Source organism: Corvus brachyrhynchos, unplaced genomic scaffold (genome assembly GCF_000691975.1).
Source record: "Corvus brachyrhynchos isolate BGI_N302 unplaced genomic scaffold, ASM69197v1 scaffold89, whole genome shotgun sequence".
Taxonomy (NCBI): Eukaryota; Metazoa; Chordata; class Aves; order Passeriformes; family Corvidae; genus Corvus; species Corvus brachyrhynchos.
Genome location: NW_008246063.1, coordinates 4,330,455 through 4,355,263, shown reverse-complemented (window position 1 = coordinate 4,355,263; position 24,809 = coordinate 4,330,455). Strand labels below are relative to the sequence as shown.

The 24,809-nt window shown below is 41.5% G+C and overlaps 1 protein-coding gene across 1 annotated transcript in view; it reads right to left on the bottom strand.

Moving 5' to 3' along the window:
- Positions 1 to 4,399, bottom strand: part of FAM135B (family with sequence similarity 135 member B) — a 271,906-nt gene extending 267,507 nt beyond the window's left edge. Inside the window, exon 1 of the mRNA XM_017746687.1 lies at positions 4,219 to 4,399. The gene's annotated coding sequence lies outside the window, so the exon portion shown is untranslated. The remainder of the gene's footprint in view (positions 1 to 4,218) is intronic.
- Positions 4,400 to 24,809: the final 20,410 nt, after the last annotated feature.

The following is a 24,809-nucleotide window of genomic DNA, read 5'->3' as shown; positions in this document are numbered from 1 at the left end:
TGGCACTATTCCTACATAGTTTCAAACCTTCAGCTATATAATAGAACTTGAATCACAGACTCACAGAATGGTTTGGGTTTGAAAGGACATTAAAGATCACCTCATTCCAGCCTCCCTGCCATGGGCAGGGACAACTTTCATTAGACCAGGTTGCTCAGAGCTCCATCCAGCCAGGCCTTGAGCACTTCCAGGTGTGTGTGTGAATTAAGTGATGGATTTAACATTTGCTTTAAAAGTAATTCCTGGGTCATGGGCTTTATTTAAGGTTTTCTCAGTCATATGGGAGCAGAGCCAGGAAGGAGAGAAACAGTTAAATCATTTGCTCTGTTTAAGGTTTTTCATTGATTTTGATGTGGGCACTGCTATGGAGTGGAGGTCTCTGTCAGGGAAGGTCCCTATGCACAAAAACAAATAACCAGCACACTCCCATTTCTGCGTCTGGAGAAGCCTGAGGTATAGCAAATTGTGATGAGCAGTTTAGGCAATGAGAGCCAACGTCTAAATCAGAGAGAATCTCAGCCTCAGTGTTGCTGTAACTCAGCACCTAAATCCCTTCCAACCAAACGACCCAGACGAGTGAGAAACATGAAGATTAAAGTAAAGCAGCATGCAAATACGTGCAGTAGCTCACCAATGAATATAACAGCAGTTTTTGTTCATGGGAAAAGAGATTCCAAGTGTGAGTGATCCATTTTTTTCAAAGGACATTGCAGACTACTCTAAATTCTAACCCCTGAAAGGCTGCAATTTTGTATTTAAGAAAGCAGATGGCTGGGACTGGATGTGGTAAAATAATATAGGATAATGAAAGCTCTGGAGAAGATTCTTCCTTTCTCATGAGTCCAGATAGTTGTTCAAAGAAATTAAGAGGTGAGGAATGAAAGGCAGATCAAAGGAATGTCATTTTTAATTCACCCATGTGATTAAACTGTAATTAATTGCTACAGGATGGGGATGAGGCCAAAAAATGGCATAATTTTAAATTAGACAGAACATCTACATAGATATCAGAAGCATCCACAGTTATTTTTATTGATGATTAAAATTTTTAATTAAAATAATTCATCCTGTCAAAATATTAAGAAAGGATACTAAATCTCATCTGTAGGGCTTAAGAGACTTTCCAAATATTACAGGCTCTGGATGAGTCCTAGCTCACAGAGACAAATATTCACATCTTTCAATTGTTAATTGTAACATTTCCATCCTACCCCATGGTTTCAAATGAATGGGGCAGGGCCTCTTCTTCTCTTGAGCTAATTGGAATTGTTGAGCTCCAAACCATGCTGTCCCTGTGCTCAGAGTATCCAAGAGCTGCACGTTCTCAGGACACATTGCTACTCATTACTTCAAAATATATTTCCATGAGCAATAGTATATGACTATTTGTCAGCCCAAAGCCCAGAGTAAAAGATAAACTATATCCAGTTGTTTCCCGCTGGCCTCTCAGGAATAAGATTTTCTAGCTTCTCTTCAAAATAGCTTCTCTTCAAAACTTCTCACCTGCTTGGTTTCCCATTAGCGTGCTACTGACTTGGTAAAAAAAAAAAAAAAAAATTCAAAGCAGCTTACCATGGAGACATGACTGTATATAGAACAAGTGTGACGTGTGGGAACCAAGGACTCAATGCAGAGATAGTATCTTTTTTTGGATCAATTCATGGGAACTCCAGAAGTGGTTTCTGTCTCACATGTATGACCTGGTGGTGTTAACCTCAATGTACTTCTTCATATCCTCAGCTAAATGCTGTAGCTAATGACTTTAACATTCAGATCAATAATACCTTGAAACAGATTGAAATCCTTTTAGGGCAGGGCAAATTAATATACTGGCTCCCTGAGGACCCACCTTGTAGCTCTTCAGAACAGGTACAGCACAGGCATGGTACATCCTGCCTCGATCATGCTGCTCTGCCAGCAGGGTCTGGTCTGATTCTGGGGAAACTGCTCCCAGGCATGACAGAATAAACCTCCTCCCTCTTTAATTTGACTTCTTAGGGTGCCAATTAGCACAGGTTGATAGGAACACCAGTATGGTGAGAAATCAATTGTATGCCCAAAGGTAGAGCTAAAACTCATTTCCTGCTAAGACAAAAAAAAAAAAAAAAAATCATGCAACTTTGTTACTGCAAAAATTAGCAACCCCAGTGAAATGCACAAAGTTGAACACATCTAACTTTAGTTCTTGAACTTTAAGTAGATTAGTTTTCTAGCTGCTATTGGATTAAACTTTATAAAGATCAAACTTTATTTTCAAGTGGCATGTTTCTTTACTAGGTCTGGTTAATCAGTTTTGCCATTTTGTCATTTTCTCCTGCATATCTTGTGGGGTTGAGCCTACAGCAGAAACAAGCAAGAGACAACTAAAAGCATTTTTATCACTGACATTGCAGAGTGGGGGAATGCAGCAGGTTACACTGCAGCAGTAGAATTACTCCAGAATGACTTTTGGACCACACATGGCTTCCTCTTGTGTACCTTTTCAGTTTTTTTCTCTTTAAAATTGTCCCCTGCAGCTGATTCACCCATCATTAGTTACATACGATCCATCTTTGATGGCTAAGATGTGCCTAACATATTATTAACTAGAAGCTCTTGCTAGCCTCATCCAGCAGTATTTTCCAATAGCTGATTCCTTCCTCCTGCAGGAGCTCAAGATAACACCAGCTCTGATCCCTTTCTTTTGCACGTGAAGACTTCAGGCACTGGTACCTCGGTACTGCAGGTGCAGCCATGTGTACCTACGCACACGTGTATCAGAGCAACTGCATCCATGCCAGAAACCTTCTGCACACTCGTCTAAAGGCAACACTGATGTGACCTTTCCTGGTGTTCAGAGTGCTGGGTTGAGCTGAACAGACCAGGTATTTCCTTTCAGCTACCTACACATTCCTGTATTTTGTTGGACATAAGACACATATAATTCCCAACAATGTGCTCTGTGCTTGCATATGCTCTACTGTGAGCCAACAGGATTTCAGGATGAGAGCCCCCAAAATCACAAGCTGCAAATTCCTTCTTTGGCTCCTATTTTATCCATGATGCCCCAGAAATAACAGGAGTTGCTCCAGGCACTTAACTCACTGCATCATGTGTATCCTGTGTACAGCTTTTTGCTTTGAGGGATCAGTAGCTGAACGTCTAAAGGATATCTAACCCAGGGAGGACACAGAAGTTAGCAATTCATCTTCCATTGTTACCAAAGAGGTTTTCATGGGGAAAACACAAGGGAAACATAAGCACTTCATAACTGTATTTTGTTTCCAGGCTCCTTACAAAGCACAGCTGGAGCAGTCACAGTGATGTCTTTCATTCAAAAACTCAATGAATAAACTATTCACAATCACATGGCAGACTCTCAAGATTAGTTCCCTTGCCCTGCTTCTGTTGATCTTAATCCACATCTCCTTGCCTCAATCTGCCTAAAGGGCTTTGTTCCATGAAATACTAAGAGTAGCTTTGGAAGTAGTGTGCACCTCATGTTGGAGTATTTGGGAATAGAGAGCCTAAAAAAACATTATGTGAACCCAGTGACTACACAGAACTTCAGTCCACCTGCCCCCAACACTTCATTAATTTATATCTTCTCCCTTAGGTGCTCAGTGAAACATAGGATGGAAAGGTTTTCCCTTCTTCGTCCCAAGGGGAGATTTACCTTTAAGCAAAACAATCACACTCACTCTCTTTTAACATAAAGAATTGATCACTATTTAAATCAAAGTGAAACTGCTTCAGTAAACTACAGAAGGGGAGCTACTCCACAGTGCTTTTGTGAGCAATAGCAGGTGCTTAAGCTCTTTTCCTCAGATTTGGAGTTCTGATTCTATGTTTCCTTTAGGCAGAAGAAGGAGTTAAATCTCCCAAACCTCTGTGAGTGCTCTAGCTACTGATGTGTTGGATGAAAGGATGTTATAACATCTCTGTATGTCATGTTCCAGGACATTTTTGTAAGGGATACTCCAAGCCTTTCTACCAGACTGAGAGATATAGAGAGATGATCACCCTGAGAGACTGTTGATTTTGTTAAACATATAAGTAAATCAGGATTTACAAAACTGGAATGCTTCTAAACACATTCAAGAGAAGAGTAGGGACTGCCTTAGTAATTTACCTCCTGCAACTCAGTATCTGCAACCTTGGTACTTCCAGAGTAAGGGAGCTAAGCAGAGATTTACTGAGCAGGCACACCAAAGCAAGCAGGTAGCAAGGTTTACTCACCAAAGTCCTTCTGTTCCCTTGTCTCTGTCCATCACTAGTTTTCCAGAGCTGGTCCCTCTGCCTTTGTGGTTTATTTCAAGTAGCTATATGCTGTTAACAGAAATACATCTCTACACTAGTTGCCTTATATCCGAGGAGAGTGAAAATACTGTTCTATCATGAAGAGCAACCTTATGCTACTGCCCATTTGGCAGTATTTATGTGGTATTTACTGGCTTGTTATTCCATGTGACTGTCCTGGGAAAGTGGGAATGAAAGCAGCTTCTCAGCTGTGCACCAGGAAAGCTGGATATGGTGTTAAGAAGCATGCTTTACTGAGGTTTTATCCCACAAGGCTGATTATCATTCATTTTTCATAATGATCCCAGCTAAACTTATGGTCCAATGTTGATCAGATCGTTCTTTCCATCCTGCCTCTGACGCAGAACTGCGCTCAGCTGGTTGCTACTTAGGGTTGTTACCTTTTAATTTTAGCCAGGAGAGAAATTCTTCCTTCTAAATATGTTCTTTCTTTAACAAAACCCTCTCAAATGGTATTTCCACACCCTTGGCTGTGCACACAGGTGAAAACCTCCCTCTCTTCATCTCATTTCTGCTCTTTGGCTACCACAGGTTTCCTTTTGCACATTCACCTGGTTGCAGCTAATCTGGGCACACTGCTCTCACTGAGCTCCCTTTGATCATTTAATCTTCCTCTACACACCAGAAACAAGATCTTTTAAGCAGACTGATAATTTATGCCTCATCCCATTTAACTGTCTCTTTAACATCTCAAAACCAAACCAATTTCTGCTGCCGTTCCTCCACTTAACACTAAGGCAGTAAGGGAAGTACAGTGCTGCTCCCAGCTTTCCTGCAAGTGATGGCATCCACCTCTTGCTCTGACATGATGAGCAGGATGCTGCCAGAGTAGGGATCCAGCTTTGCTGCTCCTCAGTGCTGCTATGCCCAGGTGCCATCGCATCGCATTTAAACACTGGTAGAGTTGTAATCACACAGGGGTTCATAATCACTACTTTTCTAACTCACCTGTTCTTACCATGAACCAAAGCAAATAGATAAAGCTAAATGTTTTATTTGAAAGGTTACCACTCTCATTATGGTTTTTTTTTCCCTTTATAAGTTGCTCCAGTGACTCCATTTGCATTAGAAAATATGTGATTTTGAGAATCTGACAGGATCTATGTGAGCTATTTGAGTAACTTTTACATCAAGGCTTGAAAAAAACAAACTTCACCTTATCAGATGAATACTTCCAGTCCACAACCAATGTCTTTATATCTGGGATTAATATGTGAACTCTTAAAAATACTACCCAGAGTAATACCGAGGTCCAGACTCTATCTAACAAGCAGAAAAACATGGATCTGTTCTCTCTCTAAGGAGCCTGTGTAGCAAGTGAGGAAAGCCAGGGTCCTCCAGACCTCAGGATGGGATAAATTACTCTAAAGATTCTGTCTCTCTATAGAAGAAACATTTGCCAAACAGACATGTGCAGTGGTTTCAGGTAAGTATCTGAAATCCAGAAGTATGAATCTGGACTTTTAAATGAGTCATTAATTTTTACAGTTGAGATTTAAGGATATAAACTTCTGTAAATTCATGAACCATCATAAAATTCTACTCTGGATTGTGGATATTACCATTTCTGATTTCTTCCTTTTCTCCACAGCAGGAAGCTCAGGAAGCTCTTACACTGGAATGCCTGCATAAACTTTTTTTTCCCACTTTCTCTTCTTTTATGTATTTCTATTTCAGGTATCATGAACAAACTTTGAATTAATTATTTTTTCCACAGTTTCACTTTAAAATCCATTTGCTATGCAGAGTACATCTTCAAAAGGCACTTCGGGGATATCTTCTTGCTTGCTGTTACACCTTTATAGTGTTGAATAAATCAATAAGGATTTCCTTTGTTGGTTTTCATGTTAAACTTCCTGCATGATTACACCAAAAAGGGAAAGAAGTGCTTCCAGGGGAAGCAAAGCACTATGGCCCCACAAGACTCAGATTTACAGCTGGGGTTTCTTTCAAGGTCTACAATTTTTGTTTGTAGGCTGATACTTTCCATGATAAAAGATAATTGCAGATATAAACAAGTGATGTGAAGAAATAGCACACGGATGATTTTCCTCATGCCAATGCATCCTATTGAGATAAAAATTAATGAATAAGTGAGGTCATGGTTTAAATATGGTTCAGATTAGTCATGAACTAAATCTGTTCCTAATAAAAACTTCCCAGCGGCCTGTGTACAAGGTACCTGATGTTCACCCAGACCTCCTAAAGAGACCTAATTATCACCTTTTTTTGGTTTTTTCTTAAATGATAGGTAGGAAGCATACATTTCCCCTGTCATGACAGCTGACATGCTGTAAGCGCCCCACAGCAGAGCAGGGCTTGTCACCACCTCTCAGGAAGATGAATTGCCATGGAATTAGTGCAAAAGACCACAACAAATAGTTGCCATCTTTGGCTAAACCTGAAATAACACCATCATTTTCACTGTAGATATCCCTGAAATATTTTAGTCTGAGTTGCCATCATGGAAAAAGCAAAAATTACTACTTCCTTGGAGCGTTACTTTCTGTTTTCTGTTTCTTCCTCTGTGTTAACCTCCTTAATCTGTGTGCAGATTTGGAGAGGAGGATTGGGGCTGGGGAAAACAAATGGACATGTCTTTTCTCAGGTCCACTCTCTTTCTTTGATTCAGCCTTATTCCCGGGTCTAATAAATGTTCTCTGCTGAGTCCTATTTACTCCAGCATTCTGGTCTTCCCTGTTACAGAAAATTTCAAAGCAGAAGTGAAGATAGAGCATCTAATCTGGTTAGGAGAAGACCTGCCCTACAAGAGCCAAGCACAGGGGAGGGTGAGGAGAGAGAAGACGGTGAGATTGGGAAAGAGCTCCTTCAACCAAACAATCTCAGGTGACACCAAAGAAGGGCAACAGAGCTGGGGAAGGGTCTGGAGCACAAGTCTGATGAGGAGCAGCTGAGGGAGCTGAGGGTGTTTACTCTGGAGAAAAACAGGCTCAGGATGGACTTTCTTGCTTTCTCAAACTACCTGAAAGGAGGCTGGAGACAGGTGGGGGTTGGCCTCTTATCCCAAATAACAATCAATAGGACAAGAGGAAACAGCCTCAAGTTGCACCAGGGGAGGTTTAGATCGGATATTAGGAAAAATTTCTTGACCAAAAAGGTTGTCAAGCACTGGAACAAGCTGTCCAAGGAAATAGTGGAATCGCCAACCCTTGAGATATTTACAAGATGTGTAGATGTGGTCCTTGGGGACATGGTTTAGTGTTTGAATTGGCAGTGCTGGGTCAATAGTTGGACTGAATGATCTTAAAGGTCCTTTTCAATCTAAATGATTCTATGATTCCATGTACATTAAATTCAGTGGGGCTGCTCCAGATCAGCACAGATTTTAATCAGGCTGCCACAGTGTGTCCTATTAAGTACAGGCTCCCATTCATAACCAGCTGTACATCTGAACTGTTCCACTGCTGCTGCTGAGAGCTGATGTTTGAGCAGGGTCCATCTTCATCTTCATTCTGCTCACAGCTGTCATTAGCATCTCCGGGCTTACTCACAGCATACCCGCAGTCCCAGGCTCTGCTTGTGAAACTAATGACATGCTAATCAATACTGTTCTGTGCACGTTGTTTAGCATGCCTGCCAGGGCTATATATTTGAAAAAGCAACATGTTGGAGAAGGAAAACACCTTACATAACTTCCTCTTCTGATGTTCAAGTAGTACCTGTTTTGAAAAATGTAGGGAGCTGAATGCTTCTGTCTGCAACATCCCCTTATGAAAGGATAGTTTTGATCTAATCTTGCTAATGATGTCTGCATGCTAGTGTTTTGCTCAGAGTTGAAGAAACTGAAGGAGTGAAGTTTTAAAATAGCTTGAAATAAAGCATCATCCATAGCACAGGTGGTAAAAGGCCTGCAAGGGATGAAATGGAGAGGAAGCATAAAGAGACTTAGGCAGTTTAAGTGAAGGGAAGGTAAGGTTGAGGGAAAATGAAAATCTGAGACAATTTGTCAAGTGAAAATTAGATAAGGGCAAGAGCAATCTGCACCAGGCTGCCCTGAAGTATATTCCAGAAAGTTTTTGCCTTACATTTGAGGTGAGGAAAACGTCAATAAAAAGGATCATTTTTACACTGAAAGCCATTTAATCATGAAAAGGCACCCAACAAAACTCCCAGGCTACTCTTGGTGCTGAGAGAGCTGCTGTTATCGCTGAGCACTCAAAGGGATTTAGCAAATGTCATCAACAGAATTGTGTAGGACCAATACCCTCAAGCAAGAGAGTGCTTATAGTGCAAATGAAAACACAGGGTGGTTTTCACCCTCTTCACCAACACCAGGAATATTTCTGGTCTTCCCCAGCTGGAAGTATGGCAATTTTATCAGGCTGAAGATGAAGGTTTTTTGACTATTAAAACACCCATCTCCTCCATTATGAAGACCAAAGCAACACATAAAACATAGAAGATGTCTTCTCCAGATGGAGATTGGATTAGAAATCTACCTCCAGAGTAGAAAAATTTAGTTCTAGGAGGCTTTACTTGGTGAGATGGAAGAGGTCCTCTAGTTTTAGCTGCTAACACTGTTAATGGGATTTCCTTTGGAAACTCATTATATATACAGGAAACAGTGAACTCAAATGATTTAACGAGGCCTAAAGCTAGCACAGATGGAAAACTTGCTGCCTCTTCCCTATAGACACAGAGCAAAGGGAAAGGCTCAGCACCTGGCAAGGGGAGTGACTGAGAGATGCCAATCTCATGTTTCCAGATTTTTTATGTTTCTATTTTCTCTGTGCAGCAGAGGTCTTAAACAATTAGTCAGAAATAGGAAAGAAATGCAATGAGAAGCCTAACCCCTGCACTGACAGATGCAGCTGAGCTGTAGCACAGGGAGGAGAGATCTCCACGTTCCCAAGGAGAGAACAGTATATGTTTCCTCTGTAAATGGCTCTAATTGTGCTCTAATTACTGTACCTGGAGGAAATCCTTCAGATGTTTTGCACTGAGGTCTCACCTGTAAATGTTGATGAACAGCTGCAACTTGTTGTCAGTCATTAGGCTACTGAGGAAAAGATCACCAGCCAGCTCAGTACCATCACTTTAACAGCTCCTTGATGTCATGCATTCACTTCTCTTTGTTCTGCAGTTTATGTGCAGTCCAAGCATAGGATTAGATCAGCATCTCTCTCCGAGAGGAGAGGTTGTGGCCGAAAAAGGTGCTTCATACAGGGGTCTTCAAATCGGGTGAGAGTGGTGAGGCTGTGGCACAGGCTGCCCAAAAAAGCTGTGGATGCCCCACCCCTGGAAGTGCTCAGGTTGGATGAGGTTCTTACCAGCCTGGTCTAGTGTTAAGTTGTCCATGCCCATGGCAGGGGATTGGAACAAGGCGATCTTTACAGTCCCTTTCAACCCAAGCCCCTCTATGATTCTGTGGTGGTACACTGGAGCATGAGCTTAAACAGATGACAGCTGAACTTGTGGGTTCAGCTGGGACATTGCCTGGTTTGTCACCTTTTCTACAGGGGCGGTCATTTGGGATAAGAAGAAGACCAGACAAGTAGAAACTGTAAAGTTAAAGGGTCCATCATGAATCCTGAGTCCCCTGGTTCTCTGCCATGGGAACTTTGTTGCTCAATTTTTACTCCCATTAACAAGACTACAAGATACTACATATGTGTAAGCCATAACAGTTGTAGGTAGGACATTCTCCTGAAAAGTCTTAATGTTTGATGAAAAATCCTGAATCAGGCCGTTTTTCCCCCATTTTGCTGCCACATATATGAAGATATGAAATTACAGCAGCACTTATTGACTCACTGCAGTATATGTTAAATGACTTTTATCTAGGAAAAGGAGGAGCTAGGATGAAGACATATCCTGAGGTCATGCTGTAGCAGTGATGGTACAGAATCAGCTCTAAACCAACCCTCCAATCCTTGATCTGTCCACTGGAGAACATTTGATAAAATGATTTGACTGTGAAAAAAATTATAATAAGTTCTCAGAAGTGTGAAATATTAGTTCTCATGTTTCTGTGGGATTTGTGTCTGGTATGAGCCCTCACTTTTCTATTTGCATGGCAAAGAGACACAGGACATGTGTAGGTGGAATATTCTGGTTTTTCAGGAACATGTTTTTGCTGCTGCTTCTGGAAGACCTGGTATGGCTCATGTTAAATCACAAGGATTCATCAATGTTAAAACATTCCATTTGGCAGGAAGCTCTGGAAGACTGTCATGCTGGAGAGCTGGAGGAGTAACTTTCTTGGTCTTTCCAACTAAATGTACCTACAAACATGATTAAATCTATTTGCTGAAGGCCTAGAGACATCAGATTGATGTAGCACTGATAAACTCATTAATATTCTCTAGCTCAGCCACAGGTTGTGTAACTGAATGCTTACAGAATAATGCCTTGAAGACAGGAAATGAAGATACAATGGAATACTGTATTATTTTTTTTTTTTATATAAACTAGTTTTGCACAGTCCAGTGCACAAATGTTCATTTAAAGCAGAGCACAGTCCCGGGACCATTATTGTTTTTATTTGTGAGAAAAACAGCCCCAGTAGCATTCAATGGAAGTTATCATATAAACCAGTTAATTTTTCACTCTTCAGAATACTTCTGCCAATCTAGGTTTTTTTCAGATATTAAAATATTTAAACCATCTCTAAGTGTTACTGGGAAGATTTTTCTGCCCACTGAAGGTCTACAGTGAGTGGATCATAAGGCGGAGTTGGTGAGGGTGCCCAGTGCAGTGCACACACAATGGCAGACCACACCACCCTCCCCAGTCCCTCACTAGGAAACACCCCTTTTTCCCCACCAGAGGTGAAAAGAAGACCTAAAACCTTCACAGAAATCAACCTCTTTTTAAACATCCACACTCCCGTTCAGCAGTACCCTGACTCTGGGAACACCCAGAGAGGCAGGAACATCCAAGCAAGAGTAATCACTGGGCAGTTCAGCCTTCAGAACCAGAAAAACAACCTAACATCAGGTTTTGAAAGAGGAAGGGAAGCAGAAAGCCACACACAGGGCATCTTCCAGTGCACCAGAACCTCTGTCTGGTCAGTCTGCACAACAGCAACAGTGTATGCAGGAGCACTGAGCCACGCTGAACATCCTTACACAGAGACAACAAAACTCTACAGCATTCATATAAAGTTGTGTAAACAGAAAGACCCGGGAAGTCAGGGGAGAGCACGAAGCAGGAAGACAGAGAGCAGTAGTAATTGGTTTAATCCACCCAAGGACTCGGCTGCCAGTTGGCACTGCTGGCACTCAAGTGCATCAACTGTCAGTGCCTGGCAGATCCAGCAGCAGAGCTCAGAGAGGTTTCTGCTGTAGGAGGCAATTTCACACTGATGAAGGGCATTCACTTTGAAGGGAAAACCTTGCTGTGTACTCTGTGTTTTTGTTGAAATAACAACAAAGGGACTTTAGATATACTCCAGGGTAGCTGACAACGGAGTTTGACCTGCCTTCAACAAAACTACATCTTATTAAAGGGGAAGGGATGCTACCCACAAGGATAGAGAGCTCATTGTGCCTGTGTTTGTACAGCTGTTAAGGCAAGAGGGTTCCTGATCCATGACCAGGACTCCTGGGCATTACAAAATACTAATTATAAAATCCATCTATGTGACAAGCCAAGTCTAAAAACACAAGCTGAAGCACTTCTCAGTAACTTTCTTACATTTAGAATGAACCACAGTCTGAAACACTAAAATGTAAGGATTCCACAAAGCTATCTGAAGTCAGGTTTTGGGTAAGTGCTAATGGGCTTGCAGAAATGTTAGGTAAGACTTGCTGTAATTCAGCAAAATAATTGCTTATGCTTTGCTGAGTTGTAACAACTAGTTAATGAAATTAATTGATTTCTTTGCAAAAGACTAAGAAAGAAATGTAGATTGGCCAAAGATTCACTCTGGAATGATGGAGAGATAAGTGGACGAGTTGCTCAGATCTGTGCTGTTTCTCAGCCTCTGATCTGAACTTTGTCTGTACAAAACCCTGCATAGGATCATTGCCAGCTGGGAGCACCATGTGTTGTGTGGCTATGGAGAGTGTGAAAGATGTTTTGTCAAGACTTTTTCATGTTTTGTTGTTGATGATCTTTTTTCTGTTTAGCTTTTAATGAAACCCACAATTCTAAAAGTTATTTTCTCCTCCATCTGTCCCTCATTTTATGAAGAAATGAGGTTATGACATAGATATTCTCAAGTTTAGGAATTTGTTTCTGTGGCATGTTATACAAGGGCATCCTTTGAGTCTTATTGTGCTTTTCTTGTGGGGGGAAAAAAAAGCTGCTCCTATCCTTCTCTCTAGAAAGTAGTTTCCTTCAATAAAAAGTCCTCTACTACTGGCTCTGTTTTAATCTGCTTTGTTGCCTGCTCACTCCAACTGTCTTTCCTTCCACACCTCTTTGCTCAGGTCACTCTACCCCCTCCAGTCTGACGTCCCTTGGTACCTGGGGTCCTTGGACGATGCCCTCAGATTTATTGGCTTGCAACCCTCCATTGCTGGCTTTTACCAGGATCTCCTTCCCTTCATCATGGTCCCTGCACAAAAAGCAGCCCTGAACACAAGCCACAGGCTTTCTGTTGTCAGCACTCATTCTCTGTCAACACCTTCTGCTGTCAACACCCTTTATCTCCAGTTTTCCAGAGATAGGAGGGATGGGATTGAATTCCAGATTCAAGCACCTACATATAGATGTCAACACGTAGGTGTCCAACTTTCCCTGAAGTTAGCAGAGATTTGGCCAATTAGTCAATCAAGCCTAGAGAACAGTTCATCTCTCCTCTAGGTTTATCTGTGCATGTTAACACTTCTCTGGATGAACCTTCACATAACTGAGATGGATGCTGACTCTCAGAAAGACCTTGGGTCCTGTGATAATCCTGTGATAGGGTCAATGAAGAGAAGATCCTGCTCAATGTGTGGGAGTGCAGGTGCTACCCCTGTTTATGGTGGTGCTGGGAGAGCTCCCATGTCGAGACCTTTTTGCTTCTACCATGTTTTCCAAAATTTACAAACTTGGATATCTGCTTCCAGTCAGCCGAAAGACACATCTCTGACATTGATATTAACAACTGGATTTTCAGGTACTCTGTGCATTAGAGCCTCTTGAGGAAATAAAATAGGCTGGTGTCTGTTTCACACAGAAAAAAATTATTTCTTCGGTTCTCAGTTTTCAGAATGACTGAAATAGTAAAACACACAGAGAGACATACACACCCTTCAGTTTTAGGCACACACCCAGCACGAAAAAAATCAGCCAGGATAATTAAAATTTGGCAAAGCTACAAGTAACAGAAATGAGGACAAGTCTTGCATAATCTTAACCCTATCTGGCTCGACTAGCTCATTTACGATAATAAAAACTTCTCTTCAATCAACCACACACAGTTCTTTCTCCTCCTCTATGTTTTCACTGACTTCTCAAGGAAAGAGAATCCTATTCTTTGTTCTTATCCCTTACTGTTAAAAGCAAAAAATGGCTTTTCTTGCCTAAATAAATGAAAAGTCAGTCTTTTCTCATCTCTTCCAGCTGAGAGAATTCCACTCATTCCATCTGACCTCCTCTTAGGTTACCCTTGTGTGACCCACATTACTGCTTCTCAAATCCTTGCCTCCTTCAGAGATTTCCATGTGATTTGTATTGGTTTCTTTTCTGCTTGTGCTTCCCCATCACCTGTACATACCTAGTTACCTCCATCTTTTTTCATGCTCTACATTGATAGTATCTTTTTGGGTCAGAGACCACTGTTCTGTTCTGTTCCCACAGCTTTCCAACACAATCCCTGCACAAGGCTCATTTAAATGCCAGTGCACAGATACAAATAAAAGACATGAAAGACATGTACAACTAATGGCTACAAGCAGATCTTAGCAAAAGTTTAAGCTAAGACATTCCAGTCATCCAAAATGTGTTATTTTCCCTATTAATCCCCAGGTCAAAACACACTTTTCTAACCTTTGCAATTAAAATGCAGCCAGACCTGATAATGAATCACTGAATCTCTCTACAGAAATAATCACCTCTCACAGAGCATCTCTTCTTATTGACATTCCCCTTGGCTCAGGAGTGACTCACTAGCTGCTGAGCTATGAACTTTAAAATGTTTACTTTCACACTGAACAATTTGGCCTCTGCTGCCAATGAAGAGTGAGGACAAGGCAGAGAGACCAACCACTCCATGCCAGAAATCGCACCCTCGAACATCTCAACAACCTGACAGTTAATACAATTTTAAAGCTTTTACACAATATTGAAAACCATTATTATTTAATAATTTTCAAGGCTCCTATATGTGGAAATAACAAACTGAAGAGATGCTACTCTGCTCTGTCTATAGGAGCTTATAATCAAAATCAAAATCAGCAAAGATTTCTGCCTTTTCCTCAGTTTTCTGCTCTCCAAGTGTGTGTGGGACAGGACCTGCTCTGGGCTCAACTTTCTAGCAACAAGTGAGTGAATTATGGTCAGAGATATCAGTTCTGTAGCTGAAAACACAGAGCATGGGGGAAAACAGTGCCTGTCATAATTTGTGTGTCAAAAAAAGGGAGTAGAATATGCTTGAGTTAAGAAGAGTAAGGGCTGTTTGGTTTTGAAGGATCTCTGATGGACTTATGGAAGTATCAAATTTAAGCAGTTTTTGAGATGAGAGGCACAGTGATCTGTTCACCCATTGCTTTTCTTATCCTATACTGTTGCCCCCCTGCTTTCCCTTACCCCTCGTCCTGGCCACTCCCTCCAGTTCTCCCTATTGGTTCCTGTACCCCAACTCCACCCATGTACCGCCCCTGCAATCTGAGAAACCCCCCCTGTGACCCCAGATCATGAGGTCACTCTGCTTCTGGGAACCAGCGGACCAAGTTGAAAGAGTAAAGGTTCCCAATGGAGAGATCCTTCTCGCCTCCTTGCCATCACTGGGTTGTAGAGCTGATAGCAGGCCCGAGCAAGAGCGCGGAGCCATCCGAAAAGGACTACGGGAGGGCAAAATGGTCACACTGCCCTAAGCAGCCCTGCTGAGCTCTCAGGGAAAGCTGCAGCTTGCTAAACCAAACCTAGCACTGCAACAGAGAGGATAGAAGTGGATGCACTTCATTATTAATCCATACACAGAAATTTCAAAAATGGTAACACCTGACTCTAGTGATACTTTCTGGGGACAACAGTTTAAGACTGCTTAAACATCCTAAGTGACAACACTCCTCATCTAGTGATTCCAGTCACTTCCAATCCAAACCATTCCATGTGTCTGAAATCGAACTGAACTCTCAAGCAGAAACCTGTTTGTTGCAACAGTAGAGCCTGGCTGTAAAATTTTTTAAGTTCAGATCTAAACAGAAATGGCACATTCTGAATCTCCTATCAGTAGAGGGATATGAAAAAGGACCACCAGATAGGAGGCTGGTCACTTTCTGTAGTTCTGTACCTGGACCATTCAGGTCCAGGTACAGAACTACAAAACTGAGGGTTCCCAGTCTGGAAAGAAGAGAAGACTTATACCTGAAAAAATGAGTGGTTTTGAGAAGAAATTGGGGGCCAGGAAAGAAGAAGGTGAAGACCCTGACTGGAGAAAAGACCCTGATAATAGAGGGAGGCATTGGAGGTGGGAAAGATGCATGAGGCCAAGTCCAGGGGGACTCCCAGGGACCTCACCAGTGACGCCCATGGGTTGTACGTGTGAGCACCATCTCAGTGTAGACTGACATCACTTCCTTCCTAAGTATCCCAGGCCAACAGCAACCTCCCTGCAGGGAATGAAAGATGAATCCCGATGAATGTAAACACTGTGTGGCAAAGTGCATGTGTGAGTCTGAGATAATGAAGTAGGGTAAAAATTCCTGTCTCCTTGTTTTTTAAATTGACTCCAGCAACAAGAGACACTAACAGTTATGGTGCACTTTGTCTTACCCTTGGCAAACTCCCACAAGCTTTATATATCCACCCCTAAAAATGTTAATATAGCTTTGTAGGTGGGATTATTTCAACACTAATTAATAGCCCAAAGAAAGTTTCCCAAAGAGGTGGACATATTAAATAGAGTGCAAGGCATGTGTAAGATACACATTCCAAAGATTGCCATCATGATTCTCCTTATTATCCCTTATTCTCGACTCTGAAAGAATCTTATAATCCATCTCAGGTGAATCCCGACTCCCGTGGGATGTCAGTGACACTCTCTGTGTGTGCTTGCCTGGGGTACAAGGCTTAAGCCTGCAGGGAACATGTCTAAGATCTAACCTGACAGCTCCCATGTCATAAATAATGGACTGATCTGAATGACAGATGCTGGTGCAGCTTAATCTCTTTGGGAAAAGGTATTCCCTGCACTACTAAGGATAGCATGCAAAGCCCTGCAATTCTGAGTGGGAAACACTGAAAACTCACATCCCTATTCTTGTCTCAGCTTTGAAAAAGATCCCTTCCACATTGCTTAAGTTTTACGCCACTTTTTTTTTTTATTCTTTTCCCCTAGGGGTCTGACTGGCACAGAAGTTCAGTATTGCTTTGCATCCAAGGAAGAACACACCGTTGTAATGTCACTGTTCTCCAGATCTGTCCAACAGTATTTTGGTACTCTGGGTAAGGCATCCCATGGGACAGATCCCAAAGATAGCTGCATCTTTATCAGTGATTAGAGTAAGCAAGGACCCATAGTTTGAGATGTAGACTGTTGACTTTCTGCTTGGGATCCTTTTCCTCAGCATTATACTTGAATGTATTTAAGCAAAGACACTCAGCTTTTGGGTGCCTTACTTCTATTTTTTTGTTGTTTTTGTTATTTATTGACAAAGCAGAGTATTAAGCTTAACTTTCTGAGGCATTACACATTTTTCTCTTCATTATTGGGCTTCGTGGCTAGCAGCTCTAAATATCTGAAATGAATGTAAGTGCTGCATCCTCTATTGCACCCCCCAGCAAAAGGCCTCATGTGCAATCTTCTGCATGGCTGTAAGTGGCTTAAGCTGAAGCCATGACACCAAAGTCTAGTGTGCTCATAAACCTGAACCATGAAATATTTACCAACTATAAATAGAAGACTGTTGACCAGATAAAAGCAATCTTTTCTGAAAACACTTTCTGGTGCTCACAGACAACTTCCACAGTCATTATATAAAAAATGGATAGAAACTACTGCTGCTAACTCAAAGGATTTAAGCTTCTTCAATAACTTGCACACGATCTTACTGACTTGGCTCTTTTTTGTTGTTGTTCTAGAGATGTTGATAAAAACAGTCAGCAGCCAGAAAAATCTATATAAAATGAGATGCTGCTGTGGGCCAGCATACAGGATCTCGTCTACCCTGAGACTCCTTTGATGGGCGAGTGAACAGCAGCTAAATCAAGCAGCCTCTGTAATGTCATTGCCTTGTCTTCCTCTGTACCTAATTCAGCACATCACTCCTCTCCCTTAGTAAAGACAAGCATCCTGTGACCCTTACTGTGCTGGACTTGTTCTTCACCATGTTACCTGATGACTTTTCAAGCCTTGGTCCAGTAAGCAGAGACTTAACAGAAATCCCTGCAATCTGGTATCTTCTCTGCACTGGCTGTTTTCTCAAAGCCCTTGGCATCAGCCCAGGCAGACAAGTGTGAACATGAATGCTCATTGACCATAGTCTTGTACTAAGTTGATTTTAATTTCTGGAGGCAAGGGTGTGTTTTTCTGTTCCATTATTGAAGCAGATACATAATGGCCCAGGATACATACTGTTGTGATAATTCACCATAAAGACAGCAAAAAATACTTCTGTTTGCAATTTATTTTCCACATGTGAATGACAGAATTAAATCTGGATCAAGGAGTTTATCAGCCACTCTATGTCTTCCTTCTCTTCTGTTAACATGGCATGGAGAAAGCATGTGACTGATGTAATTACATTTACTGAGACCTTTGACAGATCTGAAAGCTGAGGAGGCTGCAATGTAATCATGCCTTGCATTTTCATGGCACTTGTTCATTTATAGAATTTTTCCACACAAATATGCTGCAGCTCTTGATCCCTGCTGCTATCTCTAGCATTGTTATCTGTGGGGAGTTTATGAATCCATAATATAATGTGTACTGAACACTGCAAAAAATTCTTTTGCATTAGGAAAAAAAAAAAAAAACAGTAATACAGAGGTACAAGAATACCTGCTGTTGTGAAATCTCATTTTCATTTTGGAGACCATTTTGGAAAAGCTATTTGTGTACAAAAGCATCCTTCAATAGGTGCAACAAAATCCAATCTGAAACTCCACTGCCTGGGTTACTGTTGGTTGCACCTTGCCTCATGGACTCACTTAGTGGGAAAGTAGGCAAGGAATGAAAGCAGACACAAAATAATAATGAAAAAAATGTGCTTGTGATTTATTCAGTAAATATCACTCAAAAAGAAGTGAGTAGGAGGGTTAAAGAGAAAGCCTGTGTTCTTCATTAATAATGAGATGTTATTCTGTGAGAAAGATCAGTCTTGACCATACAAAGTGGCCAGTACCACAGACTGGATTCTGGAATTACGTACCACAGACTGGAGTCTGGAATTATGTACTTCACTGCATGAATGGAACTCAGCTTCTTAAAGACCTGGATGCTACCCTCAAAAGGCTCCTTCCTAAAAATCAGTCCTTTTCCCTCAGTGTTCATCATCATCCCCTAGTTCTGAATCATGGCCTAAAACACTGTATGTGCAGCTTTGCAGCACTCTCTTAGAGCAACTCCCAGTACAGGAGCTTCATCCAATTGTTTATGGATAGATATTGGGTAGATATTTTATAGTGCTCTAATATAGTGATGCAAAGCTCAGGACATAAAGCTTTAATGGGAATTGGAAATACCATTCCAACCCTGTCTTTTAAAAAGGCAGAAATACTGCTGGAATGCTCTGTGCAGGTATCTAGAGATGTATATTGAAATTCGAGAGTAAAATGAACATGGAAAGAATTAAATCAATGCCCTTCTCATCCATGATCCATCCACTTCATATATAGCCAGTACAGCTCACCAGTGATCAGGGCAGAAAAGATCCACTTCTGTGCAGAAGATTCTGTGTGGGTTTTTGATGGGATTCCTGTAGACGTAATTTCATGTGAAAATTATAGCTGATTCCCAAGTCATACAAACTACAGAGGAAACAAAGTCAGAATGCTAGGCAGATTTCCCCCCATTGAAAACAGGAGTGTATGGACTTCTGATGTCAACATTCAGTGCGTTCAGTGCCAGTTTCTTACTTCCTAAGAGTTCCTTGAGCAAGAAATCAAGGTCTCTGAATTCTGACTGTGTATCAAAGAAATTATTCAGGGAACAATCTGTAAAAGGCAGCAGTATTACTTATCTGCCTCATAGGTTTCTTGAAAACAGAGTAGAATATCAAACATTTCCTTTCTAAATCTCACGGTAAAGGTCAAGTGCAGTAAATTGCTGCAGTTGTACAGAAGCAAGTGGAACAAAAGCAGACTTCACTATAGAGCAAACTTGCACTTTCATACTCAAATGACTTTGCATCTTTCCTTTTTAGTACTGGGGTGCCCTTTATCCCACAGAGACTTGTAATTCAGTCTCAAACATGTTTAGTTTTAATTAACATATTAGCTCAAAAATTAGTTGATTTTAATTGAAAAGCAAATTCTATTTTTAGAGCAAGGAAATCTGCTGGAGTGGAGGGGGCTGTAAAAAAGTGAATGGATTCAGAATTTCTCACTGAGAGAAAAACTCACATGTTGTTTATGTGTTTTCCTTTCAAAGGTTCTGGTGAGGGGTAAGAAGGAAGCCCAGCTGATTTCCTTTTGCTGTGGATGCAACAACCTGGCCGGGTAAAAGCACTAAGAAGGGAGAAGCTTTTACCTTCCTTAGAATAACTAAACATGCCTGGAAGAGAAAAGTTTTCAAGATGACATGGAATGGGCAGAGAAGAAACCTGGCCAGGAGGGAGCTGCAGCCTGGGCAGGAGGTAGAAGGTGCCCATGTAAAATCGAAGAATCACGGAAAGGTTTGGGTTGAAAGGGACATTAAAGATAATCCTGTTCTAACATTCCTGCCATGGGCAGACATGTCATTCACTAGATCAGATTGCTCAGGGCCCATCCAGCCTGGCTTTAAACACTTCCAGGAATGGGCTATTCACAACGTCTCTGGGCAACTTGTGCCAGGGGCCTCAACACCCTCTGAGTAAAGAATTTCTTCCTAACATCTCATCTAAACATGCCCTCCTTCCTCTGCCATTGCCCCTTTTCCTATCTACCCAGACAAAAAGTCCCTCTCCCTCCTTTTTTTTAAGCCCCCTTAATATCTCACAAGCAACAGAAAGAGGGTGGATGGGAACTGACTGTTCAGGGTACCATGAAGTGAAGTCAGTGGAGACCTCAAATGGAGCTCACTCTTTATGAAATTGACTTCAGACCTAGGAAATTCCTTGCCAAAGATTGTGTGGATGCAGGAAGTTTGTGTGGGCTCGAAACAGACTGGACTAGAACTTGAAAGAGAGATCCCAGGATTATCTGTTAAGCAGAGAAGCTCTGTCAGGTTAGGGTGTCTCCTGAACTATAAATACTCAGGAACTGGCAGAGCTTTACAGAGTTAGTGTTTAATGTTTTTCCTTGATCTTATTTCTCCTAAGGTTACTTTGTGCAGCCCTAATTAGAGGGCAAATGCTGCAGAGATGGTCCAAGATAACCCTTAATCTGAATCAACATGGTTCTTCTTCCAGAGACAGGCAGTCAGGACCAATATGGGATGAAAAGAAACCCCTCCAGAGGGTACCATGTGCAGTAAGCTGTGATCCCAGAAACTACAGAAAAAATACTGGAGAGACAACAAATCTCATATAAAGGACGGGATTGCCAGTACAGAGCTGTGTTTACAAACGAATTTGAACTTGTTCCTTCCCACTCAGAGCTTTCTTGGGTTTAAAATTATTATTGCCAGAGTTCCTTTTGTAATACAACACAGCTTTTTTTCTCTGTTGGGAATTTTGGGGGTAGGGGAGTCTAATTTTCAGAAAAATGTGTAGGCAAATACACCTTCTCCAAGGAGCACCAACAAGGCTGGCAATGTGCAGCACTGCTGTCACATGGAGGGTCCTCAGTGGGAATGGTTTGAGGCCATTTGCCAAAGGAAATTTTGCAAACAGTGTCACAGACTAACAATCTGTCCTGGAGATAGGAGGGAATCAGTCTTTGCAGATTCCTGAACGATGCTGCAGCTCAACAGCTCCAGCTCTGAAAACAACTACTTAAATTTATGCCTGTAGCCACACTCTTTTTATTCAAGGAACTAGATAAAAAAATCTGCATCTTTTTCTTCAACAACAACCTCTATATTTTGCCATACCATACCTGCCCACAGAAAAAAAACCACATTCATAGAAAAAAAATGCAGGTTTGCTGCTACTGTTCGCAATAATAAAATTACAGACAAACATCTTATAATTCTGAAATAAAGCACTGTTCTTATTTAAATTTATTTGGGAGGGGGCAAGGGAAGATTTTTAAACTGAAAAGCACATTTGATTTTGAAAATTAATTGCAGAATATCCTATGTGCTGTTCTCTAGACAGAAAAATCATTTTGGCTCATGCTCTTTCTAGCAGTCTGAAATGCAAGACATTTCCAGTGACAATCTACCTAGGTCAAATAAAGCAAATGTTTGTTTTCCTGTATAATGTCAGACCATTATTATCCTTTCTCTCTGAAGGTCTGGCATGAGCACAGTGACATCCAGAAGAGTCTATAAAGTGCTTTGAATATTAGAACAGGACAAAGAACCGGGATCTGTACTGGGCATCTGCCTAATGGCTCTGCAGAATAAGGATGCAGAATCCTTACACACACATATACATGGAATCGTATAACTTATTTTCTAGTTTCACTCAGTCAAAAGTTTTCTAGGAAACAACAACAAAAAGTCCCAGTGTATATGACTGTGCAGAATGTGTCAGAACTGTGCAGAACTGGTCAGCCTGTACAATACAAAGAACAGAACGAAAAGCCAAAGAAAAACAACATTTCAAACAGAAAAAGTCTTGATATACAAAGCATCAGTTTATCATGTTCCCAACAAACAACATCATCTAATAAACAAAGAGATAACTCAGAACACAGAACTGGAAAGAACAAGCAGGATCATCTAGTCTACGTCCTTGGAAGAGTCGGCAGATTTTTTGAGAGTTGTCAGCTCAGAAAGAGTCTACAGAGAAGCTCTGCCTCTCAGTCCCATATTCCCTTCACAGTTGTGCAAACCTGGACACCACCAAATGGAAGAGTGGATCAAGAGCACAGTCAAAGTGCTGGAATCACACAGCTGGGAAAAAAAAAAAAAAAAAGGATAATTTAGGTTCATTAGTGCTCTAGGAACAAATCAGTTATTCAGTCTGGGTAAGACCTACTTTAGACCTGAAAAGGAAAGTTTGCCAATAGCAACCAGACACAGAACCCTGCTGTTATCACTGTGTGGATGTTTAGAAATAGCTGAAGTGCAACAGTATTTTATGTGTGAAAATGATGCAGGAGCAATCAGTCTGGCAGATATTTAGACCATGTGAGCTGACTTTTTTTTCCCTGTATTCTTTCTGTGAACATACAGACCCAATGCAAAGGGACATCCTCCTAGCAGGCAGCACTAGTGTTGAGAACAAAAAGGAATCCTCCTTTCATCTAGATCAAAAGAAGATGTCTGAGCTGATCTGAGCCCTTTTACAAGTGGAAGGGTGCAGATATCCTCCAGTTGACACAGCTGCCCAGGGAACACACACAGACACATGCTGTGAGCTACTGAAGCCAGTTACTTCAGGATCAAAACTCTCAGTTTCCTGCTGCCTTCTGAGAAATTTCATGCTGCTCAGGCCCATTCTGAGTCTGAGAAATAGGATTAAGCACACCCATTTGAAAGTAGGACACAGGAAAAAAGTCAAGGAGAGCTCCCAGCTGATAGGACAAGACCAAAATGGGTTAGGTATCTCAAGACTTGTGTTTTTTCCCCCTCCCAGTGACTGCCTTTCCCCGAGCCATGACCAGGCTGAAGTCCTCTGCACAGTAGCCAAGTAGGCAAATGGAAATAAGTGTTACCCCACATGTTTCTGAGCTGCATTTCCCTAACTGCAAGAGGAGCTGTAGCCCGCCACTCCCACTATGGGGCCACCCAGAGCATATCAGGACTGGCCATGACATGGAACAGACCCTGCCAAATCCTTCCAGCCTGGATGTGCTTGTGCTCTACTGAGCTCTGCTGCAGTCTTGGTCCCTTACCAGCCCTGAATTTCTCTCCTGAGGTTGAAACAGCAAGTGGCTGTTGCATTAATAATAGTTTCTTGTTGGGAGAGAGGGATGGGAATGATCCTCACCTGCCTTTGAGACTTGCACAGATTCTGGAACAAAGGCACATTTCATAAGCCCTTGGAAGATAACAAGTAAGTCACAGCTTGAAACGTGAAACAGCTGCTTCATGTAGCAGCAAGGACAAGTAGCCCGTGTGGATTTGTCAAGAATAAATTGTGTTGAACTGATCTAATCTCCACTTTTAGCAATGTAACAGGCCTTAAGAATAAAGGAGAAGTAGCTGTCACAAATCTTACCCCCTTACTAAGGTTTTCAAAAGGGTTGCACGTGACATTCTCATAAGTGAGCCCCAGCAGCCTGGTCTAGATGAGACTGTGATCGATTGGGTGCAAAGCTGGCTTGATAACATATCAGAAAGGTTATCAATGGTGCTTTGTCAGAGTGGAAGGATGCAGAAATGGAGTTCAGCCAGGTCTCTTCTGGATACAATCCTGGCATATGCTTTCATTAATGAATTAGACGATAGAAAAGAAAGTATGGTTATTAAATTTTCAGATGACATAAACCTCAGAGACATCGTAAGCACAGGAGGACAGGGTTTGAATTCAGAATGATTTGGAAGAATTGTATAAGATGTCTGGGGTGGGAAAGGGGAAGCTGAAATTCAGCAGGGACAAGTGCAAGGCCACAAACTTCAACTTATACAATACACAAATACCAAAACTTGCCAATAGCAGCTCTGTAGCAAAGTGTGGATAACAAGGTGAATTCTTGTTAAAAAAAGAAACTGCCACCATGCAGGAGTGAAAAAACAGGGTTATAACATTAAAGATGTGCAACAGTCCTTCCTTTGTCACTAGAAAGACTTCAGATACCATGTCATATTCCATTTTGAATGTATCAGCTCAGTAAAAAGGTGTGCAGCAATAGTTCAGAGGAGAAGAGGACTACCTGAGATGTAAAAAACATGGCCAGAGCAGAAAGACTTGCAGGCTCAGTGTTTATTTAACTTTAGTAAGTCTCACAAGAAGCTCTTCAACAAGCTTCATGTATTTAAAAGGCTTGTTGCAAACAGGAGTACAATAATCCATTTTCTAAGTCTCCAGGGAATAGGAAACAAAACAAACAAAAAGCAGCTTTCTTTACAATTAGAAGTTTCAGTTTGAATTTTTCAACAGTGAGACTTGCAAAGCACTTGGAAGATTTCTTTTTAGACACAACTTTGCTAATGGCCTGACCTTAGCTGGATCAATACCTTTGATGCAGGAGTCAGTGCA